The sequence below is a fragment of the Halictus rubicundus genome, chromosome 4 (genome assembly GCF_050948215.1).
Source record: "Halictus rubicundus isolate RS-2024b chromosome 4, iyHalRubi1_principal, whole genome shotgun sequence".
Lineage (NCBI taxonomy): Eukaryota > Metazoa > Arthropoda > Insecta > Hymenoptera > Halictidae > Halictus > Halictus rubicundus.
The window spans coordinates 17,768,572-17,784,650 of NC_135152.1; the positions used below are offsets into that span (position 1 = coordinate 17,768,572).

Genomic DNA, 16,079 nt, shown 5'->3' on the forward strand with positions numbered 1-16,079 from the left:
ACTGTCGATATTACTACAGTGAATTCTCGATATATGCCAACGACACGGGTCTTGTCAGCGTCATGTATCGGCCAGGAGACATACTCGAGCCGTGTTATGTTTTCCAGCTTCGTGCCCTTTACGGGGTATACCTTAGACGTTATCATCCTGGCCTTGGCGACATATATGGAGAAATCACTGTATCTCTTTCATCCTTGTTGATTTTACTGATTTTAACTCTTAAGTGACAGTGTCTACTCAGACTGCCAAGTATCATTCTAGGGCCTAAAATTGTGTATCAATTTTGTCAGATACCTTTAGCTATATAATTTAAGACTAAATAATCCAAATGTTCTGAAAAGATTAAGGAAACTTGATGTTTGCAATTATGGTACAACACAGCATCGCACGTTGGTGTACAGAAATGCTTGAGATGTAAGAAAGACCCATTAAATTATTTTAGTTAGTTAGGCAACATTTTTAAATGTTTCTACTTTGTTTCTGTGACTGACCTAGACGATGACAATTTAAAAAACAAAGAATTCATGATTTTTCGTCGCCTGACATTTCGATCACCTAAGAAGAAACAAGTTCAAATAGCACATACGAAATTTAACCCTTCGCACTCGGAGCCATCGATTATGGCTCATAATGTCCCCTTAGAGGGGACATCCGAGTGCAAAGGGTTAACATAATTCCAGTAGTTTGAGAGATGAAAAAGTACCCCGGAGTTGATCGACAGACAGAAATATCCTTCGCGTTTCACAAATTCATAAAACTAGTTTATCCGTATTTATTTCAGAAATCGCTGTATAGTGCGCCTGTGCCAGCGCACGGCTGTGTACTGACTCTAAATAATATTTCAAAATTTGTTATAGACTTTCAGGCATGCGATCCACGCCGATATTTCTCAAAAGAATGTATTTGTTTTAGCGATACACGTTAAATAATTCAAATACACAGTTAATAGTAGATTCGCTGGGTAATATTTATGTGGAAGATCTCGCTGCATGTTCGCAATATGCAAAATCGAGGGAGAATATTGCGACACCTGTCCGAAACGAGTTGGAACGAAAATTAATCGCGAAACGTGCGCGTGGGAAATAAAACGTTTGCCGGCGATGAAGTTCGTTCGGTTTTACGGTTCACTGGGAACACCGTGGGCCAGAATAGCGTGGACGATCGATTGTGATTGGAAAATCCGTTCAGCTGGCCAATTAACGTCTAATTACAGGCTCGTGCGACCCTCTGCAGCACTCGTGTCCCGAGGATTCGCGGATTTAGGACGCGAGAATCGTGCGATTCGGCTGGCATCGCGGAACCAGATGATTAACCCAGTTTTAGGAGAAGTAAGTTTTACCGGGTTAATAGCTTCCGGGCTGATAAGGGGTCTCCCGGAGCGCGTATTAATTTTTGCGACAGATCGGGATGATTAACGTTACCCCAGTTCCGCGACGCGGCTTCTTGCTCCCAGGCCCTTCGCTCTTAATTTGCTAGAATTTTACGCGGTGTAATAACGGTGACCCCGAAAATGGGGCCGTTACCTCTCTCGTTGCTAGCTCAAGAACCTTCCGGCCGAGATAAAAAAATAATCTTCGTACACGCGAGCAACTTGTGGCGCAGAGAATTTGTTAACTTTTTGGATCAAGTACTTTTTCTAATTAAGGGGGTGCGCGCAATGAGGGCATGTCTCGAGCCCTTTCCGCGTGTGTACATCGGCTCGGTATATTCTACGTTTAATGAAGTAGAAAGTGGGACGTGTATTCTTTTTACTAAGAAAAATTTAGCAAGAACGATTCACTAGCGTTTTAGTTTTAAAAACCTTAAATGTCGAATTTTCCCAACCAGTATATTTTTATTTACATCCTTCTCGAAGATTCAATTGTAATTATCGCTGCAAACATTAACCCCCGAATGGACCTTAGAAATGTACTTTTAAAATGCAATGATTTCATCGTTTTATATCGAAAGAAAACTGTATACAGTGAATTCTCGATATATGTCAACAACACGGGTCTTGCCAGCGTTATGTATCATCCAGGAGACATACTCGAGCCGTGTTATGTTTACACTCCTCGACGTCCGCGGCCTCTCGAGCCGCCCGGTAGTGGGGATAATTCCGCGACGTTTATCATCCAGGCCTCGCCGACATATACAGAGAATTCACTTTGTGCATTCCACATGCAACGATCTAATATAATGCAACATTTTGAGACTCTTCTGTAGGGATTACGCGGACAAATTCGAAGAGAGATTGCATTATATGCGACCAAAGGAAATGATAAAATTGGAATAATGAAAAAAGGAACTGATTTCATTGAATCACACGGGAAACAATATTATCCGCGTATTTTCATCCCTGGTCTCCGCGTATCGTGTACAATATGCATTTCAAAGTGATTTCGGATCACGTTTCGTTCCAGCGTGAGCATTAAACATCCAAAAGATCTAGCCTGGTCGTCCGCTCGTTCCGATTAGAGTTCAACAACGCTCCGCGCCGACAGAATCTACAGGTCGGCTCTATTTTCCGCTGACGTCCGCTATTTTTTCCCTTCTCTATCGCGTGTTGAATACTTAATCATTTATCGATCACGGCCGATGTGTCCCGGCATTCGATGCGCGGTTGCTGCTGCTGTTGAGGGGGATGGAGTGCGAGCGAGAGAGCGAGAAAGAGAGACCAATCACCTCGAAAAGGCTTAATTAGCATAGAATCAATTAGTAGCGATTAGCATACGCTCGAATTAATTAGCACTAATTAACACCTCTCGCGGGGCTCACGAACGGACCGCCGACGCGTTGCCTGCCGCGGAAAGAAAGAAATCCGTGTTTCCTTGTTGCTGTTTTATCGCGGCCTCGCGATATTATTATCGATTTGTCGCGGCTCTCGCTCACCTCGGCAAGAAACCGCCGATTATCGGCCAACCCGTGCGATTCCACTCCGCACGTTCGATTTTCACGGAATTCATTAACCTCTTCGCGAATTATGCCACGAAGAAAAGTATTGGCGCACCTGGCTTTTGATTATACAAGCCCGTACAAATGATAGAAAAAGCACAATAGCTGAGTCACATATGTGTTCGTCTCGATTTGCCTCCGTTACTATTTGTGCCGGCGATTAGGAAAGTCAACTAACAATTTAAGTCGTCGTGTCTTCTTTCGTCACGATATTTAGACTTAGACTTAGACTACATTTAGACTTTCTGTTTCGACAAAAAAATATTTTACTTTTATTTTCGCTTTATTATGCAATCATTAGTAAAATCAATCGGCGTAATACATAATAAGTAAAGTGCGGATTTTATGCATTTATTAAAACAAAAATGAATAGATTAAATTTAAAATAGTGAAAGCATTTGAGAAATTAAAAAATACCGTTGCATTATTTCCGTCCCATTAATATTATTACAAAAAGAAACAAATGTACTACCTACATTTTGCAATTAATACAGATTTTTATTTTGCATAAGAATCCGCAGTCTAATGATAGACAAACAGATTTGTGTGATTTTTATTTAAAGTTTTCCGTAATGCGTTTTTCAAAACGAACACTTCCCAAATCTGAACGGTTAAAATATTTCACCAAATGCAACGTGAAATGTGAAAAAGATTCGTCGAAGTCGTGACTATAGAAACCGAGAATAGGAGACGATTTTAAACTTTCTAACGCCAGTAGTGGTGCATCTTGTTTGCCTGCGTACACTGAGATGCGTTAAGAGTTTTATAAGATGATATACTTCCGATAATGATAAGGTACTGATAAGAATGTCTCTGTCAAGCCAGTCCCGCTATGGTAGATGTACTTGTTAACACAATCTAGATATTTTTGAAAATTTCTGTAATTCAATTTTCTATCAAATTTTCGAGTTGAAAAAATTTTTTCCAAATGTTTAAAGCCGTCTGCTTTAGTCATCGGTTATTAAATCGTGGAGCGGTGATTAAATAGTGATTCTACACGGAGAGATGAATGGTGAACAGTATTAAATCTTGTTATCCGAATTTTCGTTTGTAATAGCGATATCCTGACGCGCTCCTATTTAATATTTTCTCTCGATTTTCTTTTTAAATTGAAGAGCAGACTTTTGTGATAAAAATAGATACCATTTATTAATGATTACTGTAAACAACCTATTTAAAAAATAATATTGAATACAGAGGGGAACATTTGTAAAATTGTTTACGTTCGGAAAGACAGATCCTCTATGTTTCAAAAAGTTCTAATTATTAATTTAATAAATGAAAAAACAGTTTAAAAGTCTATCATTCACCTATTACCAATTTAATAACGTAATTATTGATATTATCCATTTGATACTATCCATTATTATTATAACTTAATTTTAATATTATTTTCGATTTGTGATTATTTTAATGAAGATATTCCATATTTGTACGCGGTAGATACAAAAAGATTTCTCGACTCTACATTTTACGTGTTCCATAAAACATTACATGTATGAAACATAAATATAAAATACATACTTACAAGTAAAAAATAATTTGAAATATTATATTTAAACGATTTTTATTTTCATCATAGATATTAATGGAAATAAATTAAAAATCGTTGTTTAATAAATGCAAAACATATTTAATTATCAACCATTAAAAAATGACTATTTTTCAATACTTTTAGTGAAGATTTCATTGCAATATCAGTAATAGTTATAACAAAATGTCACTTTTCTGATCCGGATCACTGTGAGGCGTCGAGGTGCGGAGAATCGATTCAAAGGATCGATCTTTTCCCCCAGAGAATGGGTTTCCCGAAGAATCGAATCGGAATGGAAAATCCCTAGCGGGTACGGCCCGCCGAAACATATGAAAGCTGCGGACGCTGTAAAACAATTGCTATCGGAAAGAAGACGAGAGTCTCGCGAGAGACGCACAATCTCGCGTCGGTCATCGGGTTGAACAATGGAAAACGTAAGGCGTCCACGTTTCGTCGGTCCAGGTAAAAAGTGCAGCCAAGTCGGTCCGATATCATACCGCCGGTTTCGACTTAATCGCCGCGATATCGGATTCCGAAAGGACGTTCGATGGAGCCATTAAAATACTTGAACGGGCACGTTCGCGAGGCCGACGCGACGACTTATGAATTATCGCGGCTAGAATGGCCGCACGTGATATAATTGAGCCGCGCACCGCGACCAATAAACCCACCAATTTATTCAATGCCTGCCGCAGTAATTTGTACGTCCTTGTTGAAACGTGGCCGCCGAACCGTATTCCTTTCGAACCGTGGCACCCCGGCGCAACCACGTTTCACGGCTCGTCAACGCCGCGAAATAAACCGTGAAAATAATTTGCTAATTGATGTTCCGGGGGTCACACGTTAATTGAATGACGCGAGAACCCTGGCGCAACTTCGCACTTCAGTTTTTTCCCTTTCGTCTGCGGTTCGAGAGGCAAACCCTTCTCTGCGCGCGGTATTGTTTCGTGTGTACTCGAAGCTGTTGTAACTGCGAAATTCAGAAAGTTTAAAAAATTGCATCTCCGGCGATGTTTGGTAAGTGAGGAAAATTGTGAAATCGAGCGCGCATTCGTTTGTACCATACACAAATTTTTGGCAATTTACCGTTTTACGAGGGAAGGATTTTAATGTGCTTTTGCACGATGGTAGTACACGCGTTTCTAATGATATATGTAAAATATTAGGTGTCTATACTTAGGTGGTATACTACCACCGTGCAGAAGTGCATAAAAATGGAAGATTTTACCTCGTTAGCGCCAGGCGTCATTTCAAAAACCCCGAACTGTGCCGAGCAGTACGATCCCGTTTTGTTTCAATGTAGAGAAATGCCAAGTAGCGTGATCGCTTTTGTTTTCTGAACAGTTTTCGCAGCTTTCTTGTCACCAATTGAACATCGCGACCATACGTCGCGTGCAGCGACGTTATTCGACATAAAATCTGAACGGCGTTATGGCGGTGCGTGGCAGTAAAACGGTTAACACTTATTTGACTGTCATTTTTTATTTATTTTATCCTCCCGTTCTTTTCTATATTTTTTAAAAATAAATTACGATTTTATTTTTTGTTAATGGTCATGAATTATTTTAACTCATTTCGATTTGACCGCCAGATGGGAATTGGGGCCATTTTGACCAAAAGTTAAAAACGTTTCATCTAAATTCTAATGTTCTACGATTTATGAAATAAATGTTATTCTACGATTTGTAGAACGAATCTTATTCCACGACTTACAAAATAAATTTTATTCTGTCGTTACGAATATAACGAATGTTACGAGACATGTTTTATTTTGCGATTGAGCTTCATATGCTAAGTATTTTCAGCTTTTACAAACCTAATTCTATTTTCTTTTTGCAGGGAGCCAATAATCGACGAAGGATATCGTTTGGAATACACCGTAGAGAGTTAAATTCTTCTGAAGTGAAACCTTCCACTGATCAAGGCAAGTGCAACACGATAAACAGTAAAAAATACTAGAAGTTGTTTGAGAAAACTCGTCAATATAATCGACAAAATGCAAAATCTTTTTCCGAATGTGGACAATAGGTAAAACAACAATAAAAACGTGTCAAAAAATTGGTTTTTGATTTTATTTAACTTTGACGCACCCGAGTTAAAAATACGAAAAAATTGGAGATAGTGTTGATGACAATATCTTACTATTCAATTAATTTCCAGAGTGGTCGCTCTCAACTTTCAATATGAAATTCGTGTTTTTTCGAGTTTTCCCGCATTTTTTATTTTTTACTAGAGTTTTCAACTGAAAAATCCGAAAAAATGGTCGAATGTGTGGTTCGATATCTTAAATGTGTCAGATTTTTTTTAGAATTTTTAGGTGTGACTAAAACTGCTTTTTCCTTTGCTCCCCGTAACTGCCCTTATAGACGAGGTATAGGGCTGAAACTCGGCAGAAAGGGAATTTTTGACCACCTTAACCGGCCAGGCCCTTGTTTCTTCACAAAACGGGGTCTCGTAAACTTTTCATTTTTATATACAACATTGGTGAACCTGCTTTGCGAAATTGATGAAAACCGAAATTATTATTACACCAACCTAATATTTGTTGGATTGCACTGTTCGCTTCTCTATTTCTGTCGGCAGGTTTTGAACTGTTTTAGCGCTTCGCCTAACCTGGACCTAACCCCTCGGAAAGTTTTTCCGTTGGCCGGCACATTATAAACCACGATACGCCGCGCCGGGTTGTAAATTCCGTTTATTTCGGTAAAGTACACAGCGCTACGTTGAGGTACACGCGTCCAGCTGATTTGTGGGACTTGGTGAAACTACCCTCGATGAAGATTGCTCGTTCCTCCCGCGGAATCGCCCCCGTAGTTTCTTTTCAACGTTGAAGGAGAATAATTGTGGTGAAGTTGAAGCCTTTGTGCTCGCTGAGAAGATACATGGTTGCCGGCGAACTTAGTTGCGTGGAATAGTTTTTGTTGGCTCGCTGGCGAGTTACCACGAAGGGATGAGTAGCCAGGATAATTACGTTTCCCTGTGCTTCTGCATTTGATTCACCGGGAATCTCGATTCGACTTGTATCGGATCCTGTTAATTGCCGCACTCGAGAAATTACCAAATTTGTTTTTCCACAAAACGAGCTCTCGTAAAACTTGTGCTCTTCAATACCGTATTGATCCTCTTTTGTTGTACAATATTGATACTCTGTGCTATAGGAAAAAGTTACTTTAAATGATCTCAGGAATCACCTCTTTCAAGCAAGCATAAAAATTTTTGTGACATCCTGTATTTGCCTCTACCTGAACACAGTGTAGCCAGATCAAGACTTGCATCCCCACTCTAACTTATCCTACCATTGCGCTATGCCCCACGCTTCCGCCGCGGCTTGGTCACGTGATGCGTTTCCTCTCTGTCATGCATACTCCAGTACATACTGGCAGAGAGAGGATAACCTTTTCCCCTCAATTCGTGCTCCCCTCCCCTCATCTGGCGACACTGCCTGGATTCTTGTGTACACCCTTCAAAATTCGGATCGCATTTTCGTTCCATCTCCGTTCTTCCCTTATACAATGCGATAGGTTTTTAACCAAATGAGCTGCAATGTTCATTTTTAACGGAGAGCACCGAAATTAGTTTTTGCAGATTTCACGAGACTCGACAAATTCGCTCGAGGAATCACACAATTCCCGCGCGGTGAGAAATCGAGAAGTTCCACCCGAGAAAATCGTGAGCAGGAACACTAGACGGAAGAATAATTTCTGCGAGGGTAAAAGATTCATCTAACAAGTTCCCGTGGAAAGTTTGCGGTGTGTGGAACTGTTCCTGAATTCGGCGAGCGAAACGTGCGCTCTCGGCGAGACGTTGTCTCGTGTATGTACAATCATCTGGACAGGGCGGACTTGAAAAATTCATAAATATTATCGTTAACATCTGGCTGTGACACCTCTCCGAGGTCGTTCGTCTCTCTCGTCTTTTATCGTCGCTTTTCTGCACGCCGTCCCTCCTCGCTAAAAGGAAATGAGAGATTGCAATGAAAGTTTACGTCCGAGACAGCAGGTGCACACGCGGCTGCGGCATTGCACCTCGCGAGATGAAATTTTTCGAAAGAATTTGCTATCATGGAAACATGATAAAAATTGATCCATCCTCATATTTAATGCCTCATTCTTGCGCATTGAATCCGTGTATCCGCACAAAGCGTAAGCGTTGCAAGTAAATGGACATAATTTTATTTTTTCTAGTTCATTAAATGTTGCAGGTTCGAAATTTCGGAATTCAACGAAGTTTCTCGGTGTTTAAAGTGAAAATAACTTCCAGCGCAAGCGGTTAAATTCTCCTCGTTTGTAAATAGCGGACCCTAGCACGATATTACAAAGCAGTATGTTTTTCTTTTATTTTACTGCAAAAGCAGCATAATTGGAAAGGAGCTAAGGGTTCGAAGATTACGTGGGGGGACGGCGTTATCTCGCTCGTATGCAGTCGATTGCACGGGTACAGAAAACGAAACCGCGTGCACGTATTTCGCTGAAATGATATACCACATTACACCCTCTTATATCCATCGGGAGATTAAAGGGAGCCCCGGTGTACTTAATCATCGCCAGCAGAGTCCAATCATGGTACAATGATGGTACTTCAAAGTGACATTGAATGCTGTAGAACAGCCGTCGCGCACGGAGCGGCGATGAATAATATTTAATGAGGACCGGTGGCCACCGTACACCGGATCTGAAGCCTGAATACGCTTAGGGAAATTAGGCTCGCGAGTGGCGAGAGAAATGGCCGGGGCCTGTGACTGGCAGTATATCGTGGATCCTGCCGGCTGCGACAGAACCATGACCGTAGGCAGCGTACCGTTATCGGGCTGCTACCGTAAATCAACCTTTAGTATCGCCAACTCCTTTGACCTCGATAAAAAGCAGCAAAGACGGCGAAACAACCGTGTAATCCTTCCGTGCTTAATAAACGGAACATCCCGGAAAACATCGACTTCCGGCCGCCTCGAGTCGACAATCTTCTTGGCCATGTTCCATTTTGCTCCGACGTACGAGGCCTGTCCGGAAAGTATCCGATCTTTATACCTTTATACCTTAGCGTTCTATCGTGGGTAATGCACTGTCAAGCCTCGATAAGTGGCCTAACCGTCTGACAGATCGCTGCACGCCTTCGTCCGAAAACGAAGCTTCTTGAACACCAAATCTCGTAAGCGGTTGATAATGTCCGAAAATGTTGGTCTAATCGTTTAACTATTGGCGAAACATGGTACTCTTTGCAACTTCGCCAGCCTCCGTATCAGTCCTGATCAGGCCCATGTTCATACTTCCTGCTACACCGTGAAGTCCGGATACTTGATACGCTTCGTAAGGTTTGCATTCTTAAATGGTACTGTTTCACAGTCGACGAGCCAATAATACGAAACGCAGCCTCCGGCTCGGCCGTCAAGTTTCAAGGAAAATGATGGACAAGCGTGGCGACAGGTATGGCCGACGTGTTCGCGCGACACGTGTTTCCCGGCAATTAGCGTGAACGCGGCTTAAGGCGCACTGTGCGGGCCGTCTTGTCGCGTCGCGTCGGTGCGGTTCGTATATACAATTGCACGTCTCTGCTTCGCCGCGGCAGTGCCAATAAATAAAACGATATTATGACCGGCGGCAACTGGTTTGCAATGCTTTCACCGGTATCTAGTGCAAAGTACTTAAGAGGCATGCTGCAGGCGCGTATTATCCGGGTGCAACGTACACGTCCGACGTCGCGTCGACGATATTTCACGCGTGCCCCGCACGTCGTCGTTCCCTTTACCGATCGCCGGTCCGCCGCCCGTCCATTTTCGCCCCGATCCACCGCCAAACTAATTACCAGACCGCGAATCCTATCTTGTTATTTATCTACCAAACTAATTACCGGGGACCGCCCGATACCCTATCTTGTTGTTATTTATCCACCAAACTAATTACCAGCCTGCGGATTTCTATCTTAATCGCCCGAACGGGGTCATCGATTAATTAATATTAGTCATTTTAATGAAACGTTCGCGGGGACAGAGGCTATTGAATATACGGAGAATTGATTAGTCTGCAATGTTCAGGCGTATATATGTTACACTGAAACGGCCAACTCGTGGTTCAGAGGTTTCTTCGATCGTTGCAACACAGTTTTGACCATTCAACTCTTTGTGCTACATCGGTGCCGCCTGTGGAGACATTCGTAATCGGTTGTACGATATCAGGCATTTTTATTATTTGTATTACTGTGGAATAAAATTAAATCGGAGATCTCCAACTTTCTGCTCTCGGAATCAAATTTTTGGTTTTCACGAGCTTTCGCAATTGTGATTGCTGATAGTATTAGAAAATGATTCGAGTGCCAATGGTTGCTGAGATTCGTTCGAATCCTCGCGTATCAACTTTCTTGACACATTTTTGAACCTATCGTGGTCTTGTATACGTTTTTGAACCTACGGTACTTCGAATTTTCGAGCATCGGTGTTACCGTCGATCTGAATGCTTGTATAGGCGGTCTTACGATTTGTCTCGGTTCGCGACAAACGTATTTCGCAACCGAATGACTGGTAAATGTGCTAATGCCGAGCTGCGGGTTGGAAAGTGCCACTCACGGAATTATTAGTGTGGCCGGATCGGACAGTTGCCTTTTAATATTTCATTTTGTAACGGATGTTGCTTTTATTTATTTATTTTTTTTTTTTTGAGGCCACGGGCCTGTACAAGTATCGCTCGGAACACGTAACGATCGTGCTGCGAGACGGACGTCTCCGGTGACCATGAATGTCCGAACGGAAGTCCCTCTTGAGAAGTATTTAGATCGAAGATTTTTTTGCGAAATGGCCACCGCGCGCGGCTTTTAACGTACTCGTGGCCCCCGAGCCAGTGAATACTTTATTCCGTTCAATGTCGACGTCGCGAACAATTTTATTCGGAAGGTTTTAGTGTTACGACGTCGTAAATGTTGGCTAGATTGAACACCAGTTATGCCCGGAATGGGAATATTTTTATTCGGCGCAGGCCGTTCCATTTCCTTGTTTGATTGTCCTTACGGCCAACAGTGTACCGATACTGGTACAATATTGATCAATCTACTAAGAGCCGAATTTTTGTCCGTTTCATAACATCTACAAGAGTAAACTTGATCATAGTGTATAGTATTCGATAGAAATTCGCGAAATCTTTTCTCGATAGAACAATAGAGTGAACTAATTTCTTTTTAAGACATCGAATATGGTATTATTCGCGTGGGAATGAAGTAGTTATTTGTCTAGTTTATATATTGAGCTGAGAGAGTAACGACAGTAATAAATCTTTACTTAATTTCTGTTTCACCGAGTGAATCACTTCGATTTTACGTTTGCCCCGCTTTCCCTGAATAAATCATGTTGACTTTGTGCTGGTTTGGTAGTTAACGTGCTAATCAAACTCTTGCAATTTGTACAACGGCGTGTTAACTCTAAAATATTGACAGAATAGTAAATAAAACAATTTTCGATAAAATTTGTTACACTTTCTTCATTTTATTTCGTAGAAAGATATCAAGAGAAAATTACCCAACTATTCGAACAATTGCATTAATACACATTTAAAAATTATTAATTCATGCCCCGTTGACACACACCATTTTGATTATAAAATCAGCTCCCATAATAAAATTTCTTTACAATTTCAATAAATGTACGACGAAAGAATTGATGGCGATCATTTGACCAGCAGTGTAGTGTTAATCAGAGGGGAATAAGCTGCAATAATACGGTAGCGTGGAAAATGAAACGGAAATGTAACGCCGTTGTAAAGGAATAAATAAAAACCGGTAAAAATGGAACATATGCGTGCAATATGAGCTTGACGAGTGTGTTAAATTTCAGCAAGAAGCTCGGATTTTTCGCGCGGTAGGAAAATAGAGAAATTCCTCAGATAAAAAAGTCGCATGGTGCGGGCGGGCGCGCGCGCGCACGCCGAAGGCAGCGATAAAATGGCTCGTAACTCAAGCGAGGCAGAGTATTTTCGGGGCAAACATCCCTTCTCCGAATGGTTATTCCGATTCTACGGGGTGTAATATGTAAAGAGATACCCCGGAGCTCGACGGTATCCGCGATTTCCTTCCAAAGTGCCGCGTCGATTTGGGAACCGCGAGAATGCTATTCCGCCCCGTATCACGAACGAGTGAATTATGCAGGAATTATTCTCGTCTCGGTGACTTTATACACGCTGCTACCGTTCCTTATTTATTGCGACTCTTATCCGTAATTATGGCGGTGCTCGTGTGTGCCCCGAGAACGTCGTACATCATCAGATTTTATACAACAATATTTATTGTGTCTACATCGATATTTTCCACGACGAGCAGAATTTATTATCTCGCCGCGTCGATCGACTGTTTCAGTAGTCGCACGAATTCCGGAAAAATCAAGGGCCTGAAAACAACAATAAATTAAACAACTTGTCTCGGTATGAAATATAATGTAATATAAAATCTAATCGAAGCACTGTTCGCAACGTATAGCTACAGCTGCTTCAAAAAATTCTCTTGTATTTCCTTCGTTCGAAATGGCGGCGCTTGGAGCCTGACATTTATAGCGTCCACCTTTCTTTTTTGATCTAGAACGAAAAAAGAATTTCTGTCGAAGCTACATCAAAATGCCTACAGAAATACGTACAGGTTTTTCGATATATATAAAAAACTGTTTATTGCATGAACAGTTTTTCACGACATTTTTTAGCCAAAATTACTACAACTGCGAGTTCAAAAGCGGCACGGGGCAATTGATTGAACGATTATTTTCGGAACTGCTTCTGGCCCTGGCGCATAGACACGTCTCCAGTCTTAGCAATTTTTCCGCGATAAAAGACGCGAGACTGATCTCTCCTCCTCTCGTTCTCTCTCTCTCTCTCTCTTCCCCGCTTCCTCACGATGCCCCCGTCATTCCGGTGTAATTTACCGGCCACACGGTACACAAAAATACCGCACGTACCACGGTCTGCGATCGATCCCCCATAAAACGTCCGCAATATTTATCAACATACCGGGGTGTGTACACGCTGCGTCCGCCCCCGCTAGCGCGACTTTTGGCAAGACTCCCAGATACGTGAACGGTTTCGTGAATCCGTGGATCGCGCGGGTCGATCCTCGTGCCTCAGGTGAAAGGGGACAAAGAGCGGGGCGGGGAGGGGGAAAGGGCAAGTTAACTGGAAAGGCTAACGAACTAATTAAACTAGTGTCCATGGTCGGATGAGAGATATCAAGCTTCCGTTTGCTCGCCTCTCCCCAGCCAGCAGTTTCTTTCGGTCTCTTTCCTTCGTCCTCCGTTTTCTTCCCTTCTTTCTTTTTACTTCTTCTTTCGTCGGGTTCTCTGTTACCTTGTGTACACGTCGTGGGACTGTTAAGGCGAGCCACGGGGCCCAACCAGGATTAACGAGCCTTCGCTACGCATCCGTGTCGCGTTTTTCGAGCGACTCGTTTTTGCGCGTGTACACGAGCCAAGTCGACGAAGACGTCTCGGCGAACGAATGGCAGACACCGCGGCACCACGCATTCGATCGATTTGCTGAATCACGGGGGCAAGCGATTGATAGAGGTGTACGAGAACCCGAAAACACGAGACTAGTCTCGTCGGGTAGGAACGTCGGATGAGGGGAGGGAGCACGAATCGAGGGGAACGAGTTTTACCCTCTCTCTGCCAGTGCCGGGATTAGTCATGTGACATTGTGACATATGCACGAGAGAGACGGAACGCGTCACGTGATCGGGCCGTGGCGGTAGCGTGGGGGAATAGCGGTCGGAGAAGGGGAAGAGTAGAGTGGGAGACAAAACTTAATCTGGCGACTCTGCCAGTGATTGATCACTGGATGCCTCTTTTCACTGCAGTTCGGATCGGGTTCGCGTGCAATCCGACTGCAGCCATGTGATTTCCTTGAACATTTAATGGGCCTGGTGTTTGCACGATGCAAGCTCACCAAACGTTCCGAGGCTCCGGTGTGTTTCCATTAATGCGGTTTCATCGGAATTTTCGCGGCACAGCCGCCTCGTCCGCTGCAACGTGAACGCGTTGAAACTTTGAAGCGTTCGGTGTACGGTTGTTGGAGAAGTTTTCGAACCTTTTTCAGCTAAACTTAATCGACAGTTTTACTTGAAACCTTTAACAGCCCCGTTACTCCGTCGCCGTAGAATTTCTGCAATTTCCAGTTTAAAAACTCGAAACGGCTTGAAACTTTGCTGAAATTTTAATCATCCCGGCGTTTGTCGCAACGCGATTGCGCGATGTTTTTCATTAACGCTGTTTTGTTGGAATTTTAATGGTCGTGATGCTTGCCACGATGTTTCCATATTGAAATTTTAATGCGTTAGCCCTTAGAAGAATGCGAGCGGGAATTTTAATGGGTCCTGTGCTTTTGCAGTCTTTTACAGTCCCGGTATTTCCAGTAACCTGGTTTTGTTAAAGTTTCAATGGTTCTGGGGTTACCTAAAACGTGCTGCTTTAGAGAAATTAATGAGTTCGATGTTTACAACGATTGTGAATCGAAAATTTCCATGGAATTTTCGAGAATCACGAATTTTATAAAAATACTTGAGGTATGAATTTCTAGAAAAATATTATATTCCCGCATTGTTTTCGACGGGGCGAATCTTTATGAAACCAGGATGTTTGAAATGAAATTGAAGCTCTCCCTATGAAAGAACGTGTTTTTTTTTATATTCCAATCCCTTTCAATGTTTTCATTCCATCTCGCTCGACTTTTAATACCAAAAAGTACACCGTTCAATATTTCCTCTTTGCCGGTGTTAAACACACAAACCATTTTCCAGCAAACGTACATTTTTACGCATCCGGTCACACCGACACGTTGTAAAATGTCGAAAACGCAATCGTTTCGCTCACAGAAATGAGGTCCGAATACGGAGTGCAACGAACGAATTTCTGTAAAATCGTATCGCAAGTTCGACGGTTCTCCGATAAACTTCGGGATTTAGTTCGAGGCAAAGATACATAGGACTCTTGAAGGATTACTGAAGAAGATAAATCGAGGGCTTCCAGTTTGAATAGGAAGATATTTAATTGGAAGTTCGAAGGCAACTCCTCTCGCAGGGAAAGCTTCGGTTTACCCGAAGAATTCGGAGTTTATAGGTTATTCGATAGAAAAACAAATCCGAAGTTTCGAGTTTACGGAAGAAGAGCTTAAGCTCGAACCCGGGGAAAATTGGGAACACGGCCGTCCCTCGACAAGAACCACAATTAGACCTTCGAGATTCGTTTTCGAGAAAACACTGGCGGACAAGACAGGAAACACGTGCAAAATGTTCGCCCGCTATTAGAACTTCAAACAAATAAATCGCGCGTGCTAGACTTCAGATCTGAAAATAAGAGTCGCAATCCGATCGGTATTAATTACGCTTACCTTATTTTACGCTGTTTACTTGGACCTTGACTTTCATATGGGAGCTTCGTACATTTTCTTTATTTTAAATTTTGTTGCTTATGTCCGGTTTCAAAATGCGAATTTTGCGGAACGTTTTGGTCAAGAAATACCTATATTTTTTGTTATGGGATCTTATTGCACGTAAAAAGACCAGCATCACAGCACTCTTCACCGCATGACTATATCCGTTCACATTTGGTCATGTACATTTATTTAATTTTGCCGCGATGTTCACCTCGATCTTCGCC

At 42.3% G+C, this 16,079-nt stretch overlaps 1 protein-coding gene across 8 annotated transcripts in view; it reads left to right on the plus strand.

Moving 5' to 3' along the window:
* The window catches only part of LOC143353690 (uncharacterized), a 205,786-nt gene that overhangs the window by 28,493 nt on the left and 161,214 nt on the right, over positions 1–16,079 (plus strand). For all 8 annotated transcript variants that reach the window (XM_076787196.1, XM_076787197.1, XM_076787189.1 and 5 more), the window contains exon 2: positions 6,308–6,392. The gene's annotated coding sequence lies outside the window, so the exon portion shown is untranslated. The remainder of the gene's footprint in view (positions 1–6,307; positions 6,393–16,079) is intronic.